Here is a 10,499-nt window from a genome sequence, read left to right as displayed (position 1 = left end):
TGGTATTATCTGTATTCAGAGTACAATTGGGATAGTGGGATCCAAATGCCGATGGATGTCAGCAGTGTCCAGCCTGTATCTGGGGAATGGGCAGATTTAAAGCAAATCAACACTAGCTTAAAGGGGAGAAAAATCAATCGAAGACTGAGGATTAGAACTTTGAAAGTTCCAGGCTTCCTGCTAAATTCAGTCCTTTTGTCCACCCTATCATGTTCTGGTTGTTTCGCTCTCTTCCAGTCTTCTCCTTTTCAGTCCATGCAGAGTTTTTGACTTTTGAAAGATTAAAGCCTACATCTTTAATAGTTATATAGCTCATTGAAAATATTGAAATTGTGGACATTGAAACTGTTTCTACAATGACTGTGTGGTATTTTATTTATTTAAATTGTATCATCTTTATGTTCAAATATTCCAGTTCCTCTGCTCATGACCTCCACTGTGTGGGAATATATTGCATATCATATTGCATAGAAGAAAATGTCACTAGTTTCATCCCTCTGAAAGTGTTTAATGCAAAGCAAGTTCACGTACTGTTAGAGCTCCACAAAATCACCAAAGTAATTGCAGCAGAAAGCAATAAAGCCAGTCTTAATGGTATAGTGTTTCACTCGTATTTGTCATATCTGATTGGATTAATGTCCCAGTCAATAGCTACAGGCAAGTCAGGTAATTTTAAATGTACATCAATTATGAGATAAAAGGATATCATGCTTGACATACACAAAAACAGTGACAGAATAGGTTTGGATTATAACTACATAGGTTTTTTATTGTGCATCAGAAATTGCAGACATTACCCAGTGACTAAGAAACCAAAGAGATCAAAGACCTGAATGTGGAAGATGCTGTGTTCAGTGAGTACATAACTGACTCCTCCAGTCACCTCTGTTTTCATGAAAAAGACATGATATATTCAAGTTATAAAGGGTTTTTTTTACAGCTATAAAAACACTAAGACTTATTCTCTCCAGCATTACTCCTCTTTTAAAACCAGTGTAACTATTAAAATCAGAAGAGTCACACCATCATAAAACTGCATTCCCGCTCCAGTACTCCAGGCCCACTCCATTACTCCAGGCTGCTTTCTGATCTGGGAGCCCATTCAGACAGACAGACACAGAGACAGACATGGACAGACACTCTGCATTTTAATTTCTAATTCTTGCAGGCAACTATGTACATGAGACAGAAAGGGCAAACAAAGAATATGGCTTCTAATAAAAAAAAAATTATATGCAGTGTGTTTATATTCAGTGTCCATTGTGGCATATTAATATATCACAGATTTAGTTCCATAATAATATTCATTGACACACTGTGGAGAGCAGGTGTGATTCCTCTTCTCAAAAGCATCACCCCAATGGAATTCTATTAAAGCACAAAGTTATCAATTCAGCCATAAGCTCATTGTTAAGATATATGTGCCATTAAATTATAATGGACCTCTCCAGAGTTTCCTATGACTGCTCCATTCCCTTTGACAGGCAAGTAAAACCATGCGTATAGGGAAAGTACAGAATTTAACTAGGAAGACAAATTTCACATTGGAGTAGCAGAGGCAAGCAGACTCCATTTGCTTATTATGCTGCAGTTTCAATGGAGTCATTCTGAACCTGCTACAAATAATCAGTTCTCGGCAATGGACCACTTTCTTTTTCTATGGCAGAATCAAATGCACGATAAGGGTTGTGTGTTCACTTACTTAATGAAGGGTAAATTTCAGATATAAAGATGGGCTTGAGCTTCAAAGTCCAGATTTAGAGCCAAAAGTTCCTCAAGTTTCAGACCCAGTGTTTTGGTTTGGTCCATTACCGAGACCAGTGCTAGCTTGTATCTGGAATTGAACTTCTGCATTTAGGTGCATGCTCCAATCTGGTTCAGGTTTGTGTCCTAATTTGTTAATGCTCCCCTGAACAGTAGCCCACCATGTTTGTTTTGGTCTAGGAATCTCAATGGAGATTTCTCCTAAGACCTCTGCTTCCTCCTTTCACTTGGCTGAAAAGAATTGCAAGAGCAACAAGATAGAGTTGGGGAAGGTAACAAATTCCTCAAACTGCAAGAAAATGCATAGGTTCAGTTTGGTTAAAGGCCCAGGTGATTTTCAACTAAAAAACATCCCCTAGTGGCCCAGTGCACAGGGGGGCAGGGGCAGCACGCATTCTCTGAATGCAGTTGATCCAGGCTATGCAAAGGATCAGTTCTTGAACCACATTGAGGACAGGGAATTTAACTAGGAAAAGCCTTTTCATGAGCCATGGAAGTGGGGAGAAGCTCTTTGTCCACACACTTCATATACACAATCTCTATAGAAGGGCCCATGATTCTCAGTTCCTAAGCAAGAAAGAATGGCTGATATGCTTTCAAAATTCATGACCAGGATATATGCACAGATAGGTAGGGCTTGATCCTGCCATGTGCTGAGTACTCTTGTGAGGTGTCGAGTCCTCTCACCCCCTACTGAAGTCAACAATTTGAGGGCACTCAGCCTCTGGGCAGCCCAAATGGGTTCAGTCTTCAATATTTAGAACACATCTATGTCACATGATTCAGTTTCACATGGTCATGGAGCAGAAGTAGATTTTTTCAAAATGGAATTCAGGAATGGTAATGAATATTAAATATGAAGTGTAATCTGTGGAATCAACAAGGAAAGGAAGGGAAATAAAGTCAGTACTTATGATGGATTATACAGTAGTTATTAATTTAATGGATTAATTTAACCACAGCATATTTATTTCTCAATCTCTAACATTGAAACTTCTTGAAAATCATAATCACAAATATGGAAACTGCTCAGATTTAGTACTTTGGGAGGCTTCATAAAGTTTTTCTCTGTAATCTTCCACCCATATAAGTCACATTGATTACTAAAGTAAGTTACAGACAGAAGAGCAATATCATCTGAAATTAGAATATAAATTAAAACTACTTTGAAACCATTTGATTTTTCCTAAATGAGTCAGAGATCAGCTGGGCATCATTCTTTTAAGTGTATTGGGTACAGTGTGCTAAATGTTAATGGTTACATTTTAAGGGTTTAATAAGCTTACAATATTTTTAATATAAGAAAAATTAGTTTTAATGGGTATCTACATACCCTCTACTAGACAGCTAATTCCCTGGCTGAAATAAGTATTATATGGATTATCTATCTATATATTTATATATAGATATAATGATTCAGTGTGCCTAAGGGGGCATCATAGTGTTGTAAAGGTATCAAGTTAATTGTCTGTATTATTAGGACCCTTTTTTAATTAGCTGAAGTTGTTAAATTGGGAGGACTTGTGCAGCTCAGCTTAAGATGCATCCTTTTTATTTAAAAAGCATAAGTAGGTCCTCGGACAGTAAAGCAATTTGCAACATTGCCGTGAAGGAAAGTTTTGTGGTTTATTAGGGCTAGTCGATTGATTGACTAAGTCTGAGGACTACTATTTGGGTAATTAGGTATTGAGTAAAGTTTCTTGGGAATTTTTTGGAAAAAATCTTTTTCTTTTGGTCAAAAAATGCCAACCCATCACAATTGAAACTGATCATGAGGCAGGGTCAGTTTTGATGAATTTCCTGACAGAAAAGCATTGAGGGGAAAAGTTTCAAAATTGTCAAAGTGTTTTGCTTGACATCTTCTAAACAAATCTCAGGATTGCAAAAAAATTCAGAAATCCAGCTCAGAAATGACTTTTTGGTTTTAGAGACAAGGAGGGTGAGGCGATATCTTTTACTGGACCAACTTCTGTTCATGAGAGAGACAAGCTTTCAAGCTTGCACAGAGCTCTTCTTCATAATCTCAAAAACTTGTTTCTCTCACCAACAGAAGCTGGTCCTCACCCACCTTGTCTCTCTAATATCCTGGGATCCACATGGTTAAAAACAAACATTTTTTTTCTTTTGATGTTTAAGCTAATTAGATGGGAACAAGGTCAAATTCTACACAAAATGTTTCTAAATGTTTCAACTGACCTGAAACAGAACAAAACAAAAATAAAAAATATTTTTTAGTTTACCAACATTACCAAGATTTACTTTTTGTCCCCATTCAAGACAGAGAAAAAATTTGAACTCTTGAAGATGTTATGGGACAGGAAAACTTTTTCCCACTCAGCTCTAGTATTGAGACCTCTAAGCATTCTTTTATTATACAATGGATTGTTTTTTCCCTTGGAAGGGGGCTAGAATATTCTGATCTAGATGATACACATTTTCTAAGTTAGAGTTAGTTTTTCCATGTATTCTTATTCAAACTTTTGAAAATAATTACAAGTATGGATTCTTTCCAAGTTCAAACACAGGAGATGCATAAATAGAAGAAGCTTTTAAAGGAGTACATCAAATCATGCTAGAAAAGTAGACAAAAACAATCATTAGGGAGATAGCTAAATGTAGGGAGAATAACTCAATGATGTCAAGATTTTCAAAATACCTACTTATATTAGGTGCCTCACTGTTTGGGTACCCAACTCAAAACACCTTAAAGCGTCCTGATATTCAGAGGGCAGGTGCTGAACAGTTTCTGATAATCCAGTACCTCTAAAGTCTCTCAAATTGGGCACCCCAAATCATTTTGAAAATTATGGCCTAGAGCAGTGCTTTTCAGTGGCCTGTCCCTGATGCAGTTTAGGAAGGCAGCAAGCGGACCCTGGTATAAAAAATGTTGAAAAACACTGGCCTATAGTTTTTGGGTTGTTTTAAGGTTAGTGAGAGAAGACAGAGTAAAAAGGTAATTATAGAATTAACTTCTAAATATATTAAATAAATGTAGCAAACAGGAAAGTTAAATTCCTGGAAGAGCCACATATTTTTGTAAAAAGAAAAGGAGTACTTGTGGCACCTTAGAGACTAACAAATTAGCTCACGAAAGCTTATGCTCAAATAAATTTGTTAGTCTCTAAGGTGCCACAAGTACTCCTTTTCTTTTTGTGAATACAGACTAACACGGCTGCTACTCTGAAACATATTTTTGTATTAATCAAGCTCTCTGAAGAAGAGAGCCAACTTGTTGAGAGAATAGTGCACATACAATTAAATCCATAGTGTCTTAAACAGCAGTAAATAGTACTAATATGCGTTTTTAAATAACTCCAAAACATATTGTTATGAATAAATAGGTTTAGGTTTTGTGGTGTGTTATTTAGCAATAGATAACATCTTAGGCAAAATGGATCTTATTTTTATTTGTTTATGGTAATGCCAACTATGCATTGGTATTTTCTAAACACTCAGGAAGAATGGTCCCTGGTCTGAAGAGTTTTCAATCTATGGACAGACAAGAGGTTAATAATCTTCACTTAATGTAGAGTGAAATTGTGTGTCTGTTTTTAAAAAAGCAAATTGGAAAAATAACTTCCATCATGTGGCATCACATTGACACCCACTTGGGTCATCAGCAGAGTTGGAACTTTAACATCCACCACACAGACCTCTGCCATTTGAGCAAACAGAGTAATTGATAGTGGTAATGTTATCCTCTATATGGACAAGAACTAGAGGGAGTTAGGACACATTTTGCCAGTAGATATCAGATATTTGCAGATAGCAGAGGAATGGCGAGTCTTTAATCTTTGGTTCCATTCCAGCCTCTCACAGATTCCTCTACAAATTCCTTCCAAGCTTGACACCTTTTATTCCATTCCCTTGAACTTGTCCCTCTCTCAACCCCATCTCTTCTCTACCTCTGGCTCCTTGCCCACCCAATCTAATCTCTAGTCCTCAAGCTTCTCATCCCAGTGCCAGTCCCAGTTCCCGCCCATGGCTCCTTGTCCAACCTGTCTCTCCTTCTACCCACACACCTCTGGTTCCTAGTCCTAGTCTCCCTCCCCAGGCTTCTCATCCAATCCCAATTTCCTCCCCTCCCCAGCTCCTCTCCCCAGTCTCCACAGTCCCTGGCTCTTTTGACCAGCTAGTCCCAGTTGTGTCCCCACACTCCAGCTCCCTGTCAGATCTGTCTCCCCACCACCACCACTCCCCTCCCCCATTTCTTAGTCCCAGTCCCCACCCCAGCTAACTGGCTCCTAGTCAGACCCCCTCCATTTCCCTCAGAGGCTCCAAGTCTCAATCCTTCCCAGGCCCAGCCTCTTTGCATAACTAGTCCCAGCCTCCTCTGCTATGCTAGCTCCCAGACCATATCTCCTCACCGTAAACAGTTCTGGACTCTTCTCCCTTACCCACCTAGTCTTTTCTCTCCCCACTCCTTCAGTCCCATCCTCACTAAATTCATCTCAATCTATTCCTTTCTGTTCCCCAGTTCAACTTTTGGCCCCTCTACATTTGAATCAGATGGCTCCCTCCTCCTCTTTGCCTGGGTGGCAGCAGGGGTGGTCTCACAGCACAGGAGAGACAGATTCTCTGCTCTCAGTTCTGATGCCCTGCCACACCTTGGGTGGAGCAGCTAGGAGTAGTCTTTACAGGAAAAGTCTGTCTACCTCCCTGAAACTCTAGGCTGGATGGAACATGGTTGGTAGCTGTGGGGATTGCTCATGTGCAGTATGGTCAGCCTCGCACAGTCTGGTCAGCCCTAGGGGCTGTCAGAGGGTTGAGCATGCTCAGTGAGGATGGAATCTTCTTCGATTTTAGCTACTAAAAATCAAAGTCTATGTAAGCATGTGCTAACTGTGATTTTAAAGGCTTATAACTTGGCCACATTTAGGCGGATTTGCACAAAGTTGGCCTAACACAAATGCCATCCCCCGCCTCCAATGCAAAATTTCAAGTCCCTGCTCCAAAGCCAGGGAGCACTAGAACTGTTCAGAGAAAAGATCACAATATTTTTTAAAAGCAAAAGAGTGAATTTTTCCCCTAGCCTCTCTAGTATGTTCACATATCAAAAAAAACATGACAGCGAGTCTCAAGAGTCCATGTCAACAGACTTGGGCTTGTAGGTCTCACACTGCAGGACTAAAAATAGCAGTGAAGATATTTTGGGCTTAGATTGGAGCCCTGGCTCTGACCCTCTGCAAGGAGGGAAATGTCTTGGACTCCAAGCTCCACCCCAAGCCTGGTCATCTACACTGCTATTTTTAGCCTCAAAGCACAAGACCCACCAGCCCAAGTCAGTTAACCTGAGTTCTGAGACTCAGTGCTATGTTTTGTTTTGCTATGTAGACATACTCTTTCTCAGAAGCAGCTGTACCATTTAGGTTGAAATTCCCTTCCCCCTACCTCCCAAAAACTGCACAGCCTGAAGCAGACACTGAGCATGGACAATTTCTGCCCAAATGGTTAAAGTCTGTCAAAGTTGTGAGCAACTGAAAACAGGGTCTTTAATAGGAAGCTTCAAACAACCTCAATAATAGGTGACACTGCCAGGCTTAGTTCACTGAAAGCAGGATGGCAGAAGTGGGTCTTGAAGATGAATTTAAATGTGGCAGGTTAGGGGCTTTGCAGATGAACTCGACGTGGTCTTACTATTCACAGAGGGCCACACAGAAGAAGTCACAGTGGTGATTATGTGAGACACTGACAAACAGGAAGATATGGCGTGGAACATTTGTGGGCAGAGGAGATGAGGAACAAATGAAGCTTGATAAGGAAAGATAAGAGCTATGTAAATCTTTCAATTCAATACAAGGAACAGTTCAGCTCCGCGGTAGGCAGAGACAATAATCTTTGCCTTTGGCAGTTTGGGGTGTTTCTATGACTGCACTTCTGGATGAGGATGTTTAATTCAATTAAGGGGACAGGATGATGTACTCAGACTTTCCATTCTTAACACTTCCATAGTAAAATGGCCTCAAAAAAGAGATCTGCCTGTCATTGCAGGAAATAAAGTGTTTCATTAAGGACTCTGATATCTTATTACCTTCACAAAAGGCTTAGTGGATAGGTAGCTCTCAGGCCCCTCTTTCAGTTGCAATCTTCAATAGCATGTTTAGAAAATATGGATATCACATTCAAATCAACGGGAAAGGTCTTTTAAACAGCATACTCCACACCCCCAAACTAAAGAGATTGTTTACCTGAGTAAGCAGAGAACTAAAAAGGCAGTTTCCTAGTATTGCAACTCCCTTATTCTGGAGCCTGATACAAAACCCATATTGATATGAAGTCTCAAGACAGACATTGAGCCTGATTCAAAATCAATGAAAAAATTCCCACTGATTGCAGTGGGCTTTGGATCAGGCTCATCGGCCTTTGACAATGTATTTGAGCATTGAGTTATGTTTTTAGGATAGTATCTATAGCTCTTTTCATCATTAGATCTCAAAGCACTTGACAATCTTTAATGTATTTATCGTCACAACACCCACGTGAGGTAGGGCAGTGCTATTAACCCCATTTTACAGATGAGGAACTGGTGCTCAGCAAGACTAAATGATTTATCAAAGGTTACACAGAAAGTCTGTGGCGGAGCAGGGAACTGAATCCAGATCTCCCAAGTACTTGGCCAGTGCCCTAACCATCAGACCAGCCTTCTGCTGAGGATATCAGAATTTTGACACTGATTGAATGGGAACAGCAGTGGGCTTTTATGAGTGACCTGTTAACTGATATCATTAGTCAAAATGCAATAGGAAATAGTCCCAGACTGCTTCTCCCAGTCCCGTATTATGCCTTCCCCACCCCATTCCTGCTTTTTTGTGAGACAAAATTGTTATGCTGGGGGAGGAGCTAGTGGGATGCCATATTGATGGGAGAGTTGAATCTTTTCATTTTCATTCCTCTAATGGAGGAAATGGGAAAACCAAGTTTATCAAAGAGCAATGATTGGTACAAGAAGTTTCTGTAAATCCAAACTGCAGTTTAGTTGAGTCATTTTCATTCCTCTAATGGAGTCTACCTCTTCCCCCCACATGCTAATTGATCATTCCTGACAGAGATGGTTTTCTTGGGGTCCACAGAAATACTCCTGCAAAGAGAAGTGGTTATCTATTGCCTATCCAAATTGCATAAAATATCAGATTAAACAAACATCTTATGAAAGGCAGGATTCATATATAATAAACTTTATATATATAGTTTAAATATATTCCATTATCTTTTTCCTAGGTTGCTAAAATTCCTAGAGTGATTATCTTCACAATTCGTAGACCCATGGATTTTCTTTATCTGCAATACATACACTCATGCACACAATCCAAAGCCAGTTAACTGAAACTTTGTCCTACTTGCTATCAATGGATAATATGTAAGTTTGGTTAAAAGCCTATTTCCCCCCTAAAGATTTAGATGCCCCTAAACCTTTGGGCCAGTGAGATTATAATCTAGGTTATTACTTTCCTCCCACTGTACTCTAGATCTTTGGTCAAACAAGGTGTGACAAAGCTCTGTCCTTGCCTCCGTGTGTCCCGCATTTCCTGGTAGATTTCGTTAGCTTCAGAGGCTCACTGTGACCCTCCACATAATCCTTCTCTCTCTAGAGACAAGGGTCACAGTCTACTGAGCCATTTTCATCATAAACCAGCAAGGGAGGTGAGGAGAAGTTATCCTTCCTTGCACAGTCTCTGTTGTCTCCCAGTCTCAGTGATTAATCAGGGGGCAAAGGGGGGGGAGGGGAGCCTGAGCCCTCCCTCTACTCCAGGCTCCAGCTCAGGGACCCTAATAGCATCAGCTATGGTAGCTGACCTTTTAGAAATATGACATGTACAATTCCCTGGGCTACTTCCCCCACAGCAGCCCTCACTTCCTCAAGCTCCACTTCACCCTTATCTCAGGGCCTCCTTCCTTGTGCCTCATATGGTGTCTACTAATCAGTCTCTCCAACAGCGCAACTTCCTCCCACAGCTCCTGACATGCACACCCACCTGACTAACTGGGAGGCATTTAATTAGTTTCAGCCAGCCCCTGGCTGGCTTCTGGAGTCCCAATCAACCTAGCCTTCTCCCTGCCTTCTGGAAAGTTCTTAATTGGCCCCAGGTGTCTTAATTGATGTGGAGCAGCTGCCATTTCACTGATCCTGGTACCAGGGATTTGTTTAGCCTGGAGCGAATCCCTCACTCCCTCCCACTGCTCTCCCATAGCCTTCTAGCTTGGAAGGAGGTGGGAAGCTGCTACTCCTGCTGCTAGGCCCTAAGCTCTCCCTGCTGCTCCAGCTGCTCCCCTGGCTGGGCCAGACACCCCCCATTCTCTGCTACTTGGCTGCTGGACCCCCACTCTCGGGTGCTGCTACTGCTCCAACTGCAACCCCGGGGGGGGGGGCTGCTAGCCCACTCCCCAGAGAGGAGGAGTGGGGACCCCAGCCACTGCTGTTGTGGACACCACCACCAGCACCACCACCTGAGAGGGGTCCATTCTGCCTGCCTGGACGACCACCTGGAGTTCCTAGAGCCGCTGCTGCTGCAGAGGCCGCTGCCTGGAGCTGCTGAAGCCCGAGGAGGAGAAGAAGAGGATCATCTGCCAGTGGGGCAGCACCTAGAGACTTTGCAGACCACCGTGGAGGGGGCCCTAAGACTGAGTAATTTTCAAACTGTGCTCTTGTGGTGGGGGTCTTGACTGTGTTTACAGGGACACAGGGTGTGGCGTGGAGCTGCCCCCCCATCCATCTGTGTGTCCCCACAACCCCCACC

The sequence above is a fragment of the Dermochelys coriacea genome, chromosome 8 (genome assembly GCF_009764565.3).
Source record: "Dermochelys coriacea isolate rDerCor1 chromosome 8, rDerCor1.pri.v4, whole genome shotgun sequence".
NCBI lineage: Eukaryota > Metazoa > Chordata > Testudines > Dermochelyidae > Dermochelys > Dermochelys coriacea.
This window is presented reverse-complemented; position numbering follows the sequence as displayed.